At 33.3% G+C, this 20,217-nt stretch overlaps 1 protein-coding gene across 1 annotated transcript in view; it reads right to left on the bottom strand.

The window, feature by feature from the left end:
* Positions 1 to 3,283: 3,283 nt before the first annotated feature.
* The window catches only part of LOC118203771 (protein FRA10AC1 homolog), a 46,684-nt gene continuing 29,750 nt past the window's right edge, over positions 3,284 to 20,217 (bottom strand). The window contains exon 2 of the mRNA XM_085826644.1: positions 3,284 to 4,601. The gene's annotated coding sequence lies outside the window, so the exon portion shown is untranslated. The remainder of the gene's footprint in view (positions 4,602 to 20,217) is intronic.

Below are 20,217 nucleotides of genomic sequence, written 5' to 3'. Positions count from 1 at the left end.
ATCCTTAGAGATTCTTTGTTAAGAGTTCGTAAAGCGCTACATATTTTGCAGTTTTAATGAGAAAGCTCTCCAGGTGCCTACCAGGAGCGCCGACACAAAATGCAGATTTATCTGTTTTGCATTTTTGGCCTTGTTGCCCTATATAAATACGATTTATTTCTTGACGTTTCTTAAAGCTTAATCATAGATTTTTGAGTTAGCCTGTATATATAACAGAAAGATGAATTTTACTTTGTCGATGCATGTGACAGATGATCCCCTTAAGATGGGAAGCTTAGCAAAGTTATTCATATGTCATAATGGAAATTAAAGAAAAAATATTATACAGTCAAAAGTCTTTAATCCAGACTCGTCGGGACTTCGGCGATTCCGGATTATCGGTTTTTTCGGATTATAGATCATCAGTTTAAATCTGGTAAGATGGCATGCAGAAATTATAAAATTAAAAATATGAAACCGTAATTTATGAAATAAAGAGCAATTATGATCTAAAGGGTATCAAAATTTACAAAAAAAAAGTTTAATTTTTATTTGTTTACTTTATTAAACATTTCTTTCAACGCGCACACGCCTAAAGCATACATTACGCGTAGTCGAAATTAGAAAATTGCAACCAGAAAACTATTTGATGTGTATTCGTGATATTTATAATGACGAGGAATTTGATTTAAATCATATCAAAGACGGAGTACATCGAGGTGAAATACTGCATTTAGTAAGGAATTATAAGGTGAATAAAATAAAAACATCTGCCTTGAAGATAAGGATAATGCTGACAGATCAACTTCCAGTTCATTGCGCCGCCGCGACGTTCCCTCCCCCCCACAGAGCAGCGTGAAATTGATAAACAGATTCAGAATGGTTAGAGAAACAAAGGATATGCCTTTATCCATTTTTTGCAGCAATTCCACTTTTTGTTTGATGGACATTGAAACATGCTTTCGCTTTGTAGATCCTTTGGCAGCTCCAGAATCGGAAATTCTTTTTGACATAATCGAAAGTTCAAGCTTAGTTTTATAAAATTGCTTTAACAGTCTGCAAAAAATAATAAGCCGGATCCAATTAGAAGATTAAGGAACAACGCAATCTGCAACATTAACTGAAATAGATAATTAGATAATTTTAGCTTAGCATATAGCGTCCGTTATACATTAAACGCGCATGCGTAAACGTATTATGCGCATGCGTAAACGTATATGCGCATACCTTTGCGCAATTGCGTTTATGCATGCGCCGAAAGTTCGTAGCTTTGAGGTCCGGATTATAGATCATTCCGGATTATGGACGTCCGGATTAAAGACTTTTGACTGTATCATAAAACTATGGAACATGACTCCATATTAATTTAATTTACTGAAAAACAAGTCTAGAAAAATTTAATCATTATTAATAGGAAGAGTTGAAAGGTATTTCTTTCTCTTTAAGGGGGTCCTTTGTGGTATAATCGGAAGCACACTCCACTAGCAATCAGAGGTCCGGAGTTCGAAACTCGGCGAGGAAAACACATATTTTTCCTGACTGTTGGCTCCCGAACTAAAATGTGGTAGACTGTAATTTGTCAATATCAGGATTTAGCAAATGTGTCTCCACCTTCCTAGTCGCCCTTGAAGTGGGAGAGAATGTAAGGAATTTTTTCCTTTATTCCCAAGCGCCTTCGTAGAGTAATTGGAAATAAATCCTGCTAGCAATTGGAAATTAGGCTAGTGTGCTGCATCTTTTTCATATCCTGCCTAGGCAAAGGTGTAAAGGAAGGGCAGAACATACAGGCCACTTATTAAGGGATTGCCTCCGAAGAACCTTGATTTTTTAAGCATATGTTAAAAAGGACGAAGCTAAAAAGTTGTCTGTATTGTGAGAATCAGTTATATATTACATTTGCCGTTTAAGATTTTTTTACAGTGTATGTTTCAATTGCTCCTTGCTAGAGAAGTTTAACGAAGTTGAAGTTGATTAAAAGCTATCTTCCATCAACTATGTGCTAAGATTTAATGGTTTGGCAGTCTTTTGCATTGAAAATAAATACAGTAGCTAAAAACATTAATGAATTTTTGACGAAGCTATAAACAAATTTTCAGAAGTCAAAACTCACTAAAAACAGTTATAGCTTTTTTTTTTTTTATTATTATTCACAGAAAATTTAACATTTTTTAAATCATAAAAATGGCTGATTAATAAGACTTTTTTTAGCATAAATTTATCTGATTAATGTAAATTATTTTTTCCTTAATCTTAAGACTTTTGTTTTCCAAATCAATTCAAATATTTAATTTTATTTAAATAAATGTTAATTATATATTTCTGTTGACATTTTATATGTTGATTATTATAATAAGGGGTGGAGGAGCTAGTGAGATTTCCCTCCTGAGCCTCAATTACTAGGTCTGCTACTGCAGATAGGATTTTGCATGTTTGGCATATTTCTTGCTTTGACAAACCTAATGATTTTAGAAAATTACATTTTATGTTTGTACAGTTCTTCCATCCTTAGAACGGTCAATATACTAAGCATAAAAACCTATCTCAAACATTCTGTGCATGTATATTTTTATATGTTATGTAAGTTAATAGGAAATATTTAATAATGTAAATTTCCCTCATTCATAGTCAGTTTAGAATCCACAAAAGACAATAGGAGTGTTATAAATAATGTACATAAAGAAAAATGCGTAATATATTCTAAAAAATTGAGGAGGAAATTGCAGATATGTGAATGTTGAAATAAATATCGATAAACAAAACAACAGTAAACTCAAATTTATGCTTATTTTAAAATCGAATGATAGAGTTAAAAAAAATATATATCTGAAGAGTAAGATTACGTATACTACATTAAAAGGAACGATTAGCTTTATTTATGACTTTTCACTCATTAAAAAAAAATTAGAATTTTATTATTGGTTAAAGAAGCTAATGGGATAGATGAAGCTAACAGAATTATATATATGTTGTCCTCTATTGAAGACATATGTGTTATTTCGTTCGATTGACTAATCTTAATTTTCATGTTGTTCTTATATATGAATTTTAAATTAAGAAGGTATCTGTGTCCCTTTTTATTTCCAGGGTAGGGAAGCATCTTTTATAAAATTATAAGTATGCACTATTTACTATTGAACAGGAAATGAGAGCTGTATGAAAAACTACCACAAAAGGGAAATTAAATTTTTTGGGAGGATGAAATATAAAATACTTATCAACAATTAAAGTCCTTGTTAATAATATTTAGCTGAATTTTAAATATATATATATATAATTTAATGAATAAAAATTGAAGATAACACAATTAAAATAATAAATTAAAAAATTTATTTACATGCATACAATTTTATATTAAATACACAGATAATTTTCCTACCATTACAAAAAATAAACAGATGATTATTTCTTTCTCATACACTAACAGACAGGAATAAAGAATTATTTTATTAGAGTTTTGAAATAACAGCAGTACCCCCCCCTTCCTTTTAAATTCAACAACTTTTAAAATTACAGTGATTTTTTCTTAAAACATAATAAATATAGTTTGATTAAATATTCTTTTGACAAATATTTCAACTAATATTACATAGCTCATATTAAATGTCTCTACTATTAAATAAAGGATCTTTTTGAAAAATTCTTTTTTATATATAGACATATAATTATAAATGTATCAGTTCACTTCTTCTGTAATTATATTTTGTGAAAATATTCTTAAACTATTAAAAAGAAAGAAATTTCCTTCATTTTAAAATGGTTATGAGATGGATTTGAATGTAATGATGACAAAGAAGACATTTTTTAATAATAAAAAGAGAAAAAAAAATCGAAAATAGCTTAAACATAGACACCGTGGAAAAAAATTATAAATATTAATAAAAATAAAATTTTCACAGCACATCATTTTAGCACGAAAAAAAAAAATCTATCAAACTTTGCATACAGCCACTTTACCGAAATCTTCATTTCAGTATAAAATACATAAATTTCATCTTTCATTTCCTATTTATCTGTTTTGGTATTTTCTAATTTAAGAAATTTTGTCTCAAATCGCATTTCATCATGAATCATGATGCATTAATTCTAGATTCAATGGCAATTACTTTCACAGAGCATATATAAATTGAACTATATGCTATCAATTTCGTATGAAGGCTTTCCATATGAAAATGAAGTAATAACACATAAGCTAGAATTTTAATAGTAACAGCACTGTGAGACATTACAGTTGGCTTACTGTAGGAGCTATCCAGCAATGCAATCATTACCATACTTTTGCTTATCATCTGATAAGCTTGCTTTAAAATGATTTCATTGAAGGACACTATAAGTCAGTGTATTGCCATCTAGCAACTGAAGAATTGGTATGCAGGTTTTATGGCTTAATTGTCTGATTTATCAAGATTTAGGTATTAAGTTTTTATTTTGTTTAATGTTTCTTTTTAGAATGTTGCTTGGTTTGCTTGGTTCAGCCATTTGCCCTGGAGTTGTTGACCTTGGGTGATTACAGCTTAATGACACTACTAGAATGATGCTGACCGCAGGATGAATAATTTTGTTGCATAACTTAGCTGACAGCTCCTCCATATATACTAGTCTGCTGTTTCTGCTCACTAAATCAGCTGGAAGCATTAAAAATTATAAACATGAAACAATTTGCATAATAATTACAAAATAGAATTGTAATAAATTAATTTATATTTTTAGTTCATTTATTTATTGAACAAAATAAATGTTAAAGTTATTAAAATGCAGCACTAGATTGAAATATTAATAACACTTGTAGTATAGTATAAAAACACTGATGCTACAAATGCTAAATTAACCGAGTACTGGGACTTTAAAGTGACTTATAATGCTAGGTTAGGTTTTTGAATGCATTTCAATTAGGAAGTGACTGATAATACTAGGTTAGCTTTTTGAAAGCATAAATTCATATCATACATAGAGAAAATTATGAAAATATCCATGTAGCCAGTCTATTTGGCATGATACAGAAGCAATAAACATGTTTAATGATAAAACTGAAATGAATAAAAATATTAATGAGGTTAAATTTAAAATTTTGTTGTTCTTTTGCATTTCAGCTAATATTTAAGTACTAAACTTTTATATCAGCTTTATTTCAGTTAATATTAAGTACTACTTTTTAACTTTAACAAGCTAATATTTAAGTACTAAACTATAATACAGTTATATTTCTGAAGTTATGTGATAGGTGCAACTAATGAAAGTTCTAAAAATGCACTTGTTTAAAAAAATTATACATTTTATAAGAATTTATCAAATTTTCTCCTTCGCATAATTTAAATTTAAATTATGAAAATTTAATTGTATACAAGTAAAAGATTAATTATTGCTGTGAACTAATTTTCAGAATGTATAATTCCATTCACTTTTTTGAACCAAAGAATGAAAGTAACAGCACTGTGCATAAAAATGTAGAACAACTACATTGTTAACACAATTAATAACTCAAGTGCTGTTTTGAAGAAAAGTATAGGTGTTTTTAGAGCAATTAGCATAAATTATTAGACTTGGCTGCTACTTATTTTATTAAAGCTAATTCTTATGTATAGACACAGGTTTTGTTCACCAGCATTTTAAGAATTATTCACAATTTCAAATACAAATTAACTACAGGTATAAATGTGTGAAATAAAATAAGCAGCCTTATTAAAGCAGACAGAGCCTTGCAATATTTAAAAGTTACATGTTACAAAATTGGCAATTCATTCAGCTTATTTTGTTATGGTGGCCATTTTAATATACAAGTGTCACCTGTATATATTCTAATATATTTTAGGAGCATTGAACTTAAATTAAAAGTTGTATTTTACCTTTCTGGTCCTTCTTCCCTACATAAATTTAGCATCTGATGTAGCTATTTTATTTTACAAAAGGTAGAAATAAATATAATAGAGCTTTATTTTTTCAATTGCAATTAACTCCCGATAACGATTTACGAAAATATGAACTAATTATGATTTGCGATTTTTTTTTTGGGGGGGGTTCATGCAACTACCTTATTTTACAAAAGGTAGAAATAAATAGACTGGGAAACGTAGAATAAATAGAATACAGCTTTATTTTTTTCAATTGAAATGAACTCCCGATAACGATTTGCGAAAACATGAACTAATTAGGATTTGCGATTTTCCAACTTTCATTTTGTCTTACCGTGAACGTTCCGTAAACAGAATAGAGCTTTATTTTTAGCATTATCGGGAATAAAGCGTTATCGGGTGTTAATAACGATTTGCGAAATTATGAACTAATTATGATTAACACCCGATAACGATTTGCGAAAATATGAACTAATTATGATTTGCGATTTTCCAACTTCTATTTTGTCTTGCCGTAACGTTTCCTAAATCTATGTAAACAGAAAAAATCCCTTTTCGTCCTTCAGGAAAATTTCCTGAGTGGGTTGCAGGTTTGTAACGCTTGTCAGGGTTACCATAATCTGGCGCACACGCACTCTTCCGAGATGTCAACAAATCGCCAAGGGCCGGTTATCTGAAAACTGCCGTATGACATCAGAGCAGGTTGAGTTCTGCGTCAATAGATAAACGTGTACATGGAACATGATTACAACACAAACAGGATGAAACATGTGTCTGACAGGATACGTCATGTCTAGAGTTGAGCCATGTCGTTGATAACCTAGCAGCGACACGTTCCCCTGAGCCACTCAGTAAATTCCTTCCGCCCGTGTGTGCCACACAGTAACAGCGCCACATGGCCCAAAACCGCTGTGTTCTACCTACTGATATTCCTTGAGGCTTTGCGTAATTAAATAAACCAAACTAAACCGTTCTTGGCGAACAAGAGGGGTGCAAATTCTTCAGCTGCACATCAACTGTCTTTCCGCTTTTCATGCCAAGTCAGGTTTCTAAAGTACAATTTAAACGAACTGAAAACTTATTTTCTGCAGAATAGGGCACACAAATAATTGAAACCACTCTCCAAGTACTCTAAAATATGCTTTTATTCTTATCTCTTTCAAATTTTGAAACACAAAGTGAAGAGAAATTTAAATGCCACCAACCTGCACCCCCTTAATTCTCATTCTAAACTTTCCAAAATAAATACAGATTTATCACATGAATACAGTGCATGAAAACAAAAATATATATGGTACTCAATTTTTTTTTTTTTTTTTTTTTTTTTTTTTTTTTTGTTCATTCTTCAAAAATCTCTTATGTGACCTCAATAATTTGAAAGAAAAAATGAAATTATATCTGAACTGTATATTTAGTAGTAAGCCCACTCAATCTCTAAATATTAAAAATAAATATTTAGGATTTATAAATATTTTTAATATTCTGAAATATGTTATTCCCGAATTATATGACTATAATAACTAAATCCTATCAGCTTGACACTATTAATTAAAGTAGTTGCCACAATTTTCAAACTTTAAATTTCAAGGTAGTTATTTCTTGTAAGTGCGTAGTGCATATTAATAGCACATAATCTAAAATAGCAACAATATGCCAAACTTATGGTGTATATAATCCTTGCTGTATAATAATCGGGGAAAAAATACTAAAAAATAAATAAATAAATAAATAAAAATAAAAAAAAAATCTGAAATGTTTCAGATTTTAAATTACGTCCAAAGGGGCGTTTTTTGACATTTTGTGTGTTACCTTTCTTTATTAAATATCATGTTCCTCGCACTTAAATGATAAGATCCAGTGCAACAGCAATGTCGCAAAATAGTTTTAAAACGAGCATATCTTTAGAATTTCCGATACAGAGACTCACGCGCTGGAGATAAAAATGTTTTTTCTGCACAACGTTGCCATTGCTCGCTTTGAAATCCTTGAGTTTGTTAATCAAAAATTCGTCAAAGTTTTAAAAAATAGGAAATCGATCATAAAACAAATTTCAAATTTCAAATTTGGTCTTCCACATGCTCATATTCGTTGGAGGATTACGTTATTCAAAATTCGATGACTCTATGCACCGTTATTTTATGACAATGTGAGAAATATACATACATTTACGCAGATTTTCATTATTTAATTTCTTCAAATATAATGCAGGACTCTAACATTTTATGGCAACAGTTTGAAAAGTGAACCGACATTTATCCGTCCGACGCAAAATGCCAAACCGAAACTAATAGTCCTTCGGGATTCAAATCCCTTTGGACTAAAATAATCTGAAATTTTTCAGATTTTAAATTACGTCCAAAGGGGTGTTTTTTTTTAACGTTTTGAGTGTTACCTTTATTTATTAAATATAATGTTCTTTGCACTTAAACCATAAAATTCAGTTCAAGAGCAATATCGCAAAATAATGTTAAATTAAGCATATCTTTAGAATTTCCGATATACACAGTCTCGCGAGCTGGAGATAAAAGTATTTTTTTATATATATATAACGTTGCCATTTCTCGCTTTTAAAGCATTGAGTTTGTAAATCAAAAATTCGTTAAAGTTTTACAAAATATAAAATCTATAATAAAACAAATTCCAAATTTGGGATTTCAGATGCCCATATTCGCAGTAGGATTTCGTCATTCAAAATTCGATGGCTCTATGTACCATTGTTTTATCACAATGCGAGAAATAGACAATCATTTATGCAGATTTTTCATTATTTAATTTCTTCAAATATAATGCAGGACTCTAACATTTTGTGGCAACAGTTTGAAAAGTGAACCGACGTTTATGAGTCCGACGCAAAATGCCAAAACGAAAGCAATAGTCCTTCGGGACTGAAATCCCTTTGGACTAACAAGTCTTAAAATATTTTCATACTTTTAAAATGAGATACATTTCTTGCAAGAGAGTTAGCACATAAAATTGTCATTTTGCCAATGTAATTAATATTTAAACGCTACAATTGTCAAATTACTTAGCTGACACATTAGAAATAATTTTTCTCTTGTAGTAAAATGCTTCTATATTGTAAATCTTATGTCCATTAAGAATTCTCTTAACCTGTTCAGTGTCCATACGATTGCCATTAACTCTAATTTGCTGGTATGATAAATACATCTATATATTTTTTAACAATTTTCATAAAAATTAAAATTTGCAAGAAATAATTTTCAATATTTAAGATTAAGCACTGTTGTAGTTTAGATGAGAAATCAACTAGGATTTGATAAAATTATAACGTTGCGCGCCTCTAACTAGCACGCAACCAAGAGGTGACTGTGAAAGCTTGTATAAACCACAGAGTCTTATAAAGGGTTTAAGTCCCTTTTTATTCAACGTACTAATTTACAATTGCGTTCTCTTGACGCTTACAAACGGTGCCAACTCGGCAGTCAAAATAAAAATAAAAACCTGAAAAGAAATTAAAGACAATATTCTAACTACGAGGCTCTCTCAAATAACTAACTCACCGCGTTTTACAATACGGCTGCTAATTCAGCAGACTTGAAGCTCACTGGAACAATTGCAACTACTTCCCGCCAAGCACATAGGCCGCAACGCGGGGTTTTTCAAATCTCTATAACTACCTCCGCGCTCGCTAAGTAAGAATAACTCTCTCTCACCGAACTTTTTTCCTTCTATTTAAATCATACTACTTCCGCTGATAATTTGAATGCTTGCGCGTTCTACTCAAATTTACATATTCTGGCATTGGCAGTTCCAGGGGAAAGTAAGGATTGACAGGAAAGATAGTTTAAACTTAAAATAAATGTTAGTTAAAATAAATATAAACCCTACATTTGCCGCTGCCAGAATTTGGAAAACTTGGAAGCAGGTCCTACAAACGACCTGTTGTAAGTTTATCTAATTCTGAACTAACTGGCGAAAGCCTCGTTTACACAAAAATAATCTTATGTAACAATTAAAATTCTGTTACTCTTTACAAAGGTTTCTTCTTACAGCAACTTTTCCTGGACTTCATCAATCAATCTTGGTCTTTCCTTCCAGCATCTGGAAGGAATAAGTATCAGTATCTTTCTACATACATTATAATTTACACTTTCTTGACACAATAAATTTTTGTTTTTAACGTTTCGTTTTTCTTAGTTATTGCTTACTTCACATTCATTCAATTTTTCAAGCATTAATTTAACTTTACCCTGGCTCTCCACCGTGTGTGGTGTCAAACGGGAATATTCGTGTTTTAGTCTTACAACACTTCCCCTAACCACCATGATTTGTTAGAATTCAACAACCAAATAGACACACCTTACTCGACATTCTACAACTCAATGAGCTACTTTAATATTCTTAAAAATTCAAATGTAGGTGGAGAACCCTACAAAACACATTCATTCTAACTTCCCCCTCATTCATCTTTTAAACATGCAGGCTTTCGCTCTAAAGCATGACTTTACAGTTTAATACTTAAATTTTGACTTCATTGCTTTTAAGCATTCACTTTTAGCATCTACAATTTTATGCTTCTAGACTAAATTCTACTTTTACATAACATGCAAGTATTTACATACATTTACAAAAGTTTAATACATATGCTTTTTACAATTTACCATAAAATGAATAAGAGAAAATAAATTTTTACTTTACTCATCCTTAGCCAAGCTGGCGGCACTGAAACTAAAATTCTTATTAGTACATACAAGAATACGAAGTTATTTTTATCTCCGGCCAAATTTTGGCTTTAACATAACAGAATTAGTCTTTCGACCAACAGAAAATGCTTGTTTTTAGCTTTTACACTTAAAGAAAATAATACTTTTGCCTTAGCTAAATAAAGTAAAACAAAACTAAGTCTCAACCGAGACATATTGACTTTCGTCAAAACATAGAACTTCGTACTTATGCATAACATTTCGGAACAAAAGAGAAAAATATTTATAGAAGGTTTTAACTTATCTTTGAGTTTTCGATGCTTGAAACTCCGTCATCCGTTTTTGACAAAATTGATCCCAAGTTAGAGGTGTCATGGATGTCAATCTTCTCCTTGTTGATCTCCAATTGTCGTCCCCGTTGATCTTTCTTTTGCGTCCTCTACATGCTGGCCTCTTGACGGAGTAATCGTCTGGTTGTTGGCTTTTGCGTTTCTGCCTGGGACGGCTGGTCTTGACGTCCTCCGGTCTGGAGTCCTTGAATTTCTTCTGTTCCTCGTACTTCTGTGCTTCCTGTTGGCGTTTCAGTTTCCGGAACGGCGGCTTTGCTGGCACCTGACTCTGTGGCCGTGTGCGCGTTCTTCTTGATGTGTAATTCCTCCTGCCATCCTTTGTAGGTGGTGTTTTTCTTTTTACCACGGTTTCTTTACCCGGTTCATCTGTACTTTTGTTTTTCTTAAACGCCGGAGTTTGATAATCATTTTTTCTTTTTGATACCGACGTCCGGGTTGTAGAAGTGCTAGGTCTCTCTTCAGTTCTCCGTTTCTTGAGTGGTGAAATAGTTGTTGCAGTCTCTGGCCCTTCTATTTCGTTTAGACTTGAGTCCTGCAAGAAACTTTTAAGGATTTCAAAATCATTGGGATTATAGTATTTTTTCACCTGGTCGGGACTTGCTTTACAGATTTCCCCTCTCTCGTTTTTAAGATATAAAACTACTCCTTTGATTTCCTGAATTACATAGGGGCCTTCAAACTTTGGAGCTAGCTTTGCCATAAAATTGTCTGGGGCACTTGATAAAGAAAATTTCCGTTTCAATACTTTATCACCAACTTTAAAATCTGCTTCACGGCGTTTTTTATCGTAATAAATTTTCTGCCTATTTCTTGCCGTATCCGAGGTTTTAAGCGCCTGATCAATTAGTTTTTGCACGTCCTTTTGTTTGAATTCCTGCTCTCTTTGTTGCACAAAGAATAATTTATCTAAAGGCGTAATTAACTTTCTGCCTAAAAATAATTCTGCTGGAGTTTTTCCCGTAGTATCATGATGTGCCGTTCTTAAAGCATAAGCTAATTCATTTATGTAGCCATCCCAGCGCTTGTGATGTGTGCTAACGTAACTGCGAATTATTTTTACAATGTTTTTATTAACTCTTTCTGCTATGTTAGCCTGTGGTCTATACGGAACCATTTTGATATGGCGTATATCAAGTCCATTGCATATGTTTTCAAATATTTGACTAATGAATTGTTTTCCGTTATCGCTAATGACTTTTATCGGTGCACCGTATTTTAAAATGTATCTGTGTAAGAATGCATCTGCGACTGTTTTGGCTGACGCGCGTTTAAGTGGAACAATTTCTATCCATTTTGAAATATGATCTACTATTACTAAAAGAAAACGATTTTTATTTAACTCGCTCTGGGGGAAGGGACCAAGGAGATCTATGCCTAAAATTTCATTCGGAAATGTAGCGCGAATGCTATTTAAGTACCCGGCCGGGCTGTAATTAATATCATTTATTAACTGACATTGATTGCAGGACCTGACATACGCCGTTACTATTTTGTATAATTGCGGGAAATATACCGCCTCGCGTACCCTTTTTAAAGTCTTTCTGACCCCGAGGTGGCCCGCTGTTTTTTTTTTTCGTGCAACTCCCTCAAAATGCTTAATCGAAGCGAGGCTGGGATGACTGGCTTATACTCAAGATTTTCGTTCGTTGTTTTCGTATAGAATAATAAATTATCTATTATTTCATAGTTTTTTGCTCTATTTCTTATCGCATCGATATCTGTATGCTCAAAGCCTTCGGGGTCTTTCAAATAAGCATAGATATTTCCAAATTCAGGATCAGCTTTCAGTTCAGTAATAACCGTATCTCTAGAATCTAAAATTTTTGAAGTCAACACAGCGCATTTAAGTTCATTACCTTCCTCGTCCAGTTTTATACGAGAAAGTGCGTCAGCTACATTGTTTTCCTTACCCGGTTTATATTTTATTGTGATATTATATTCTTGGAGTTTTAAAGCCCATCTTATTAACCTGGGCGTTAGGTTTTTTCCCGAGTAAAGTCTACCAACAGCCGCATGATCCGAAAAGACAGTTACTGGCGATTTGCCGAAATAAACTCGAAATTTGTGTACAGCCATTAATACGGCTAATGTTTCTCTTTCTGTAGCTGTATAATTCCTTTGTGTTTGATTCAATGTTTTACTAAAAAATGCCAGCGGATGGTTATTTTGCATAAGAACCGCACCCACCGCATAGTCTGATGCATCTGCCGCAATTTCCAGGTTTTCGTCCCCCTCAGGGAATTTTAAAACAGGGGCATTAATAAGCGCTTCTTTTAATCTTTCAAAAGCCGTGTTAGCTTCCGCTGTCCACGTAAATTTACTCTTTTTTCTTTTGATTACTAAGAGTGGTTCAACAATATTAGCGAAATCTTTTATGAAAGATCGATAGTAAGAACATAGTCCAAGGAAAGACGAAAGTTTCTTGGCGGTGTTGGGCGGTGGGAAATTCTTAATAGCTTTTATTTTTGAATCTTGCGTTTCTATACCCTTTTGCGAAATTTTATAACCGAGATATTTAAGTTCTTTAGTTGCGAACTTGCATTTTGAGGCGTTAATTGTAAGACCGGCCTCTTTTAATAATTTAAAAACTTGTTCGAGATCACTAATGTGTTGTTCCAACGTACTACTCGTTATAATTATATCATCTAGATAAATTAAAGTTGATTTTCCTAGGACAGGCTTTAGAACAATGTCCATAGCTCTCTGGAATGTTGACGGGGCCCCACACAACCCAAAAGGCATGCGTAAAAAATGCATAAGTGCCCGATTTTGTTATAAACGCGGTTTTATGTATATCTTCGGGTCTCATAGCTATTTGATAGTAGCCAGACGTTAAGTCCAAAGTAGACATATATCTCGTCGATTTGATCTGTCTAATGATCTCGTCTATAACCGGCAAAGGGTAAACTGGGAATTCAGTTATGCTATTTAGTTTTCTATAATCGATAGCAAACCTCCAAGCCCTTTTATCCGAAGGAGGAAACTCGTTCTTTTTCCTACATAGTACGACTGGACTCGCGTATTCACTATTTATGGGCGTTATTATTTTATTCTTTAACATCTCCTGAATATGTTCTTCGATGATTACGTCTTTTTGTTTGTCATAGCGGTAAGGTTTAGTCCTACAAGGTTTTTCGGCATTTAATTGAATCTTGTGAGTTACAATCTGACAGTTTCCCGGCTTTTCTGAAAACAAATGAGAAAAATTACTCACCACTTGCTGTATTGCTTTACTTTCCTGGTCATTCAAATGGCTAAGGTCCAATTCAGGTGTCTCCACCGGTTCCACCACCCTCTGGTCCATCTCCAGCACCACGGAACTATCTTGAAAATTTAATTTGGCCCTCGCGGCCCTTAAAAAATCCATACCTAAAATAAGAGAGTGTTGGAGGTGTTTCACCACAAAAATTAATACTTTGAGATTTTCCTCTTTTACCTGTATGTTTAATGATACTTCCCGATGCAGTGACATGTTTTTCCTTGCGCCGCTATAATTTCCGTATTTCTGGTTTTAAAGAGTCGTATCCTATAAAAATTCTTTTTGAAGAACTTTTCACTCATGAAATTTCCTTCTGCTCCTGTATCGATGAGGGCTTCTACTGGTACATCGCCAACCAGGACTTGTATAATTGGTAGCTGTGAGTTTTTTACGATGACTGTATTTAGATGTCTATTTGAGGGTTTTTCTAAAACTTCCGGGGTCTGGACCCTCCCTTTCACAGGCCCCTCTAGTCGTTTAAAGCTTTCCTTTCAATCTGTGTCTTCTGGGTACGCGGATGCTTATTTTCAAATTTTCTTTTTGGGCCTTGACCTTCGAGTTTCGATGCGTTAGCTTGATAGTTCTTTCCCCCATATGAGCGATTTCCATTTCTGGTTTCCTCCTTCCTTCTGGTACTTTGAGAATATGTTTCCCCTCTCGCTCTTTCCGCTATTCTGCGATTTTGAAATTTCACCGCCAATTCGAAAAGTTCCTGCAATGTGGTTGGGTTTCTAATTTCAAAGTAGTCTTGGACAGCGGGTAACAATCTTGGTAATATTATTTCAATTATCTCCGCATCGGGTTTTTTCCCATACAACATATCCGTTAGTTTGATTTTTCGTAAAATAAAGTCCGTCAATTGTGCTGTATCCCGTTGATAGAAACTATATAGCTCGGCTTCCAGCCGTGCGCGATCTTTCACTATGGAGAAGGCCTTTACTAACGATTTTTTGAAGTTTTCAAATGTATACGTCGGGCTTCCAAATTCACCTAGAAGAAATTTGCCTATATTTTTCCACCATAGCGCGGCCTGTCCTCTTAGTGCTGATGTGGCGATAGCAACTTTTTGTCTTTCAGGCACAGGATAGAGCTGAAAGTGGTTTTCTATACCTTCTAAAAATACGGACACCGAATTTTTTCCGTCGAAATAGACGTTTGGCTTGATTGATGCTCTCAAAGTCTGGACCAGGTATCCAAATCCTTCTAACTGCGTTGTCATTTCTTGGTGTTGTCCAGCGGCTTCCATCCAATTTTCGGCCATTTCAGTTCGATAAGTGTTCGGGCGCCAATATAACGTTGCGCGCCTCTAACTAGCACGCAACCAAGAGGTGACTGTGAAAGCTTGTATAAACCACAGAGTCTTATAAAGGGTTTAAGTCCCTTTTTATTCAACGTACTAAATTACAATTGCGTCCTCTTGACGCTTACAAACGGTGCCAACTAGGCAGTCAAAATAAAAATAATAACCTGAAAAGAAAATAAAGACAATATTCTAACTACGAGGCTCTCTAAAATAGCTAACTCACCGCGTTTTACAAAAGCCGCAGCTAATTCAGCAGACTTGAAGCTCACTGGAACAATTGCAACTACTTCCCGCCAAGCACATAGGCCGCAACGCGGGGTTCTTTAATTCTCGATTTCTACCTCCGCGCTCGCGAAGTAAGAATAACTCTCTCTCACCGAACTTGTTTCCTTTTATTTAAATCATACTACTTCCGCTGATAATTTGAATGCTTGCGCGTTCTACTCAAATTTACATATTCTGGCATTGGCAGTTCCAGGGGAAAGTAAGGCTTGACAGGAAAGATAGTTTAAACTTAAAATAAATGTTAGTTAAAATAAATATAAACCCTACAATGTAATAAGAAATTTGTGTAAATAAGTACATAAGCAACAACAACAACAAAAGGCACATCAATATCACTGCCACACCATACAATTACGTTTGAATAAGAAAACAGAGTTATGCGCACTGCATTGAAAGAATACCTTTGAAGTACACCATATTCATTTCTTACCCTGAATCGAGCAGAACCATGTAATTATTTAATCTGCAACTACATTTTGAAATTTAATAATACACACAAATTATATACATTTAATACACATTTTGTACTGAAATTAAATAATTACAAATATAGTTTTTACTAACCTATACATGCATAAATTCAGGGAAAAAAGATCGCCAAATCGCATTTACCAGTTTGCTTTAAAAAAATGAATTAACATAAATAATTACAATTGAAAACCTATTCATTTAAGCAAATAATGGATTATAAATTTTAATTTTACCTTACAATCAAGAATGAGAATAGCCACATCACACCCACACCACGCTACATACAGGCAAGAGAACATTAACTGGGCTGAATAACAAAACAACCATCACAGCAAAAGCTACTGCTTCTTGCTGCAATTTTTAATTTCGCTACAAATAACAGAATAATACTAAAATTGCTTACAATAAGTGTACATAGAATGTTAGGCTTTTGGTATTAATATTACACACTCTAGCTCGGCTGAAGTTAATATGTTAATGTTTCTGGCTAAGCATGTTCAACTAGATGCATTATTAAAGCTGATTTCCAATAACGTCAGGAAAGTTGAGCGCAGATAACCAAAATATTTGCTCAGCCAGATATTTAACATTACTATTAATACGATATCAAAGAGAACATGAAAAAATGAGTATATTTGTTCAAAAGAACACAGAAATACAAGAATATATTACATTTCGCAGTATTTAAAGAAAAATGGGTGAATAAGTACATAAACGACACGAATTTTTTTTCTTCCTTTTAACTGCACACACAAACCAATAAACTATATACAATTCATAAATAATTTTGTATTCAAAGTTAATTAAATATTTACAAAATCAAAAATAATTCTGTGTATTAAATGTATATAATTTGTGTGTATTATTAAATTTCAGAATGTAGTTGCAGATTAAATAATTACATGGTTCTGCTCGATTCAGGGTAAGAAATGAATATGGTGTACTTCAAAGGTATTCTTTCAATGCTGTGCGCATAACTCTATTTTCTTATGCAAACGTAATTTTATGATGTGGCAGTGATATTGATGTGCCTTTTTTTTTTTTTTTTTTTTTTTTTTTTGTTGTTGTTGTTGTTGTTGTTGTTGTTGTTGCTTACGTACTCATTTACACAAATTTCTTATTACATTCTGTGAACAAATTTGTAATTTTGTTGTTGTTATTGGATGAGCATTGGTGCTAAATGTCTAGCTGAACAAATTAATATTTTTCTTAATATCAGCAAATATTTCAGTTATGTGTTCATTTGGCAGCATTTACTGCAAACCAGTTTTAATGTTGCTTCTACTTAACCAGAAACATTAACATCGAAGTTGCTATTTTTTATGAGATTCTGGCCATGTCTAACCATAATGCTTTTGCAGTGCCTTTCTTATTTTTTTGTCTGCCATGGTCCATATGATTTGTTTTTAGGATTACAGTATTTTTAAATTGTTAAACTTGTACTCATCTTCAAACATGTCTTTTCACAACAACAATATGGTAAAACTAGATATTACGGTCCAGATTGGTGAGTTTTAAAAAAATTCCCAAATCGATTGTTTTCGTGTGTTTTAGAAAATCGCTAACTCATCATATTGCCAGTTACAAATTTGAATTAATTCTGTAAACATGCAAAAATATCTAAAACAGGACTTCAAGAAAAACAATGAAGAATCACCCACTGCTTGGCGAATTTTTAAGAATTACACATCCTCGGTATCCATGTACACATCGACCAATTTTTTACTTGAAGAAACATCTTAGAATTTCACAACTGCAGAGTCGTAGGCGAGAAGTTGAGTATGCAGCTGAAATCATAGAATGAATGTCAGTTTGTGTTTGCTTCACTGTGTTTCAACAGTACTTGTGTTAAGTTGGCATTAAGGTAATAAATTACAAGATGGTGTGGTGTATTTAATTATGGCAAAGCACACTAGGGCTATCTGCCTAAGAGGAGGGATGCCTTTCGTGGAGGGCTTTCTAAGGGAAACTGGCTCGTATACACGTTACACATGGGGAAAACCACGAAAACGCCCATACAGCCAGCCCGTTCGCGGGATTCGAACCTCGGACCGAACTACCAGCGTTCAGCGACTTTACCGCTCGGCCGCTGGTGGGCCAATAAATTACAAGAAGAAAGGTTCAATGTAACCTTTGTATGTATTTATGGGATTTTGTCTTTGTAAGTAAGACAATGATTACCACATCAACAAATACATTTTAAACTATAGGAAAGCTCATTCTAATAATGTATTGAAAAAAGTGGAAAATGAGGGAAATATTTTTAATAAATTTCAGCACTGTAAAGTGGCGGGGGAAGGGGAATATAGCAATCCATCATTGGCAGGTCTTCGATAAAGCAACATGCATCATAATAATCATCTTTATGACTAAAGGTAAGAATCAGCCACACTGCCAAAAAAAAAAGTCCCTATTCTGTTTTGACATTCAAAGTTAAAATATGCATCAGATGATTGTATAGTTCATTAATGCCATATATTTTGTTAATTTCACAAAACTGGATCAAATTATTTCGTAACAGTAGTATATAAATTTCATAAAGTTGCCAGCTGGAATGTCCTCTGGAGCAAGATTTTTAATTTTCTTTTCTGTTTCAAGGGCAAACTTGCTAGCAAATTCCAATCTGTGTAATTATGTCATATATTAACCCATTAAATGCTGTGGTGTCCATTTGGTTATCATAAACTGTCAAAAGTCTTTAATTTAGACTCTTCGGCGATTTCAGATTATCGGTTTTTTTGTATTATAGCTCATCAGTTTAAATCTTTTAAGATGGCATGCAGAAATTATAAAATTAAAAATATGAAATAAAGAGCAATTATGATCTAAAGGGTATCAAAATTTACAAAAAAAAAGTTTAATATTTATTTGTTTACTTTATTGAACTTTTCTTTCAACGTGCGCATGTGTAAAGCTTACATTACGCTAGTTGAAATTAGAAAATTGCAACCAGAAAACTATTTCATGTGTATTCGTGATATTTATAATGATGAATTTGATTTAAATCATATCAAAGACGGAGTACATCGAGATGAAATACTGCATTTAGTGAGGAATTATAAGCCGAATAAAATAAAAACATCTGCCCTGAAGATGAGGAGAGTGCTGACAGATCAACTTCCAGTTCATTGTGTGCTGCAACGTACCCCCTTCTCCCGCAGAGCAGCGCGAAATTGATAAACAGATTTCGGAATGGTTAGAGAAACAAAGGATATGCCTTTATTCATTTTTTGAAGCAATTCCACTTTTTGTTTGATGGACATCAAAATATGCTTTCGCTTGTAAATCCTTTGATATCTCCAGAATCGGAAACTCTTTTTGACATAATCGAAAGTTCAAGCTTACTTTTTATAAAATTGCTCTAACAGTCTGCAAAAAATAATAAGCCGGATCCAATTAGAAGATTAAGGAACAACGCGATCTGCAACATTAACTGAAATAGATAATTTTAGCTTAGCTTATACCGTCCATTATACATTAAACGCATATGTGCATGCGTTTAAGCACGTGCAGAAAGTTTGTAGCTTTGAGGTCCGGATTATAGATCATTCCAGATTAAAGACTTTTGACTGTACTTTAAGCCACCTAGTAACACCATCTAGCTATCTCTGAGGGGAAAAAAAGGCAACATTCAACTCATCCACTGAATGTCATTTGTAGAAAACCTAAAGTGATCACTACCTATACGCTCTTATGCTGAGCTCATGTTCATTTCCACATTCCACTCTCCTCTTATCACAAAAGCGAAACGTGTTTTGAAAACGGATTAGACTTAGTGGATTGAGGCTAATTTTGGTCATTGTGATTTTACTATATTATTAGTGAGTGTTGATTAAAGCAGTTATTTACTTCTAGCAACAGTCCCTGCTAGACGGGACTTTGCTGAGAAACAAGTTTTTGGTAGCACTGGTTTAAATAGGAGGATTCTTAGAAAAAAAAGAATCCCACGAAGCTACAGAAACAATATAGTGGCTATGTGATATTTCTTCAAACCTCGGCAAAAATGTCTCAGCTGAAAATCTGTCCCGGGTAGAAATGAACCAATCAGATGAAAGTTCTG

The sequence above is a fragment of the Stegodyphus dumicola genome, chromosome 11 (genome assembly GCF_044657685.1).
Source record: "Stegodyphus dumicola isolate Sdum_Otavi_A_Nest chromosome 11, ASM4465768v1".
Classification (NCBI taxonomy): Eukaryota; Metazoa; Arthropoda; class Arachnida; order Araneae; family Eresidae; genus Stegodyphus; species Stegodyphus dumicola.
This window is presented reverse-complemented; position numbering and strand designations above follow the sequence as displayed.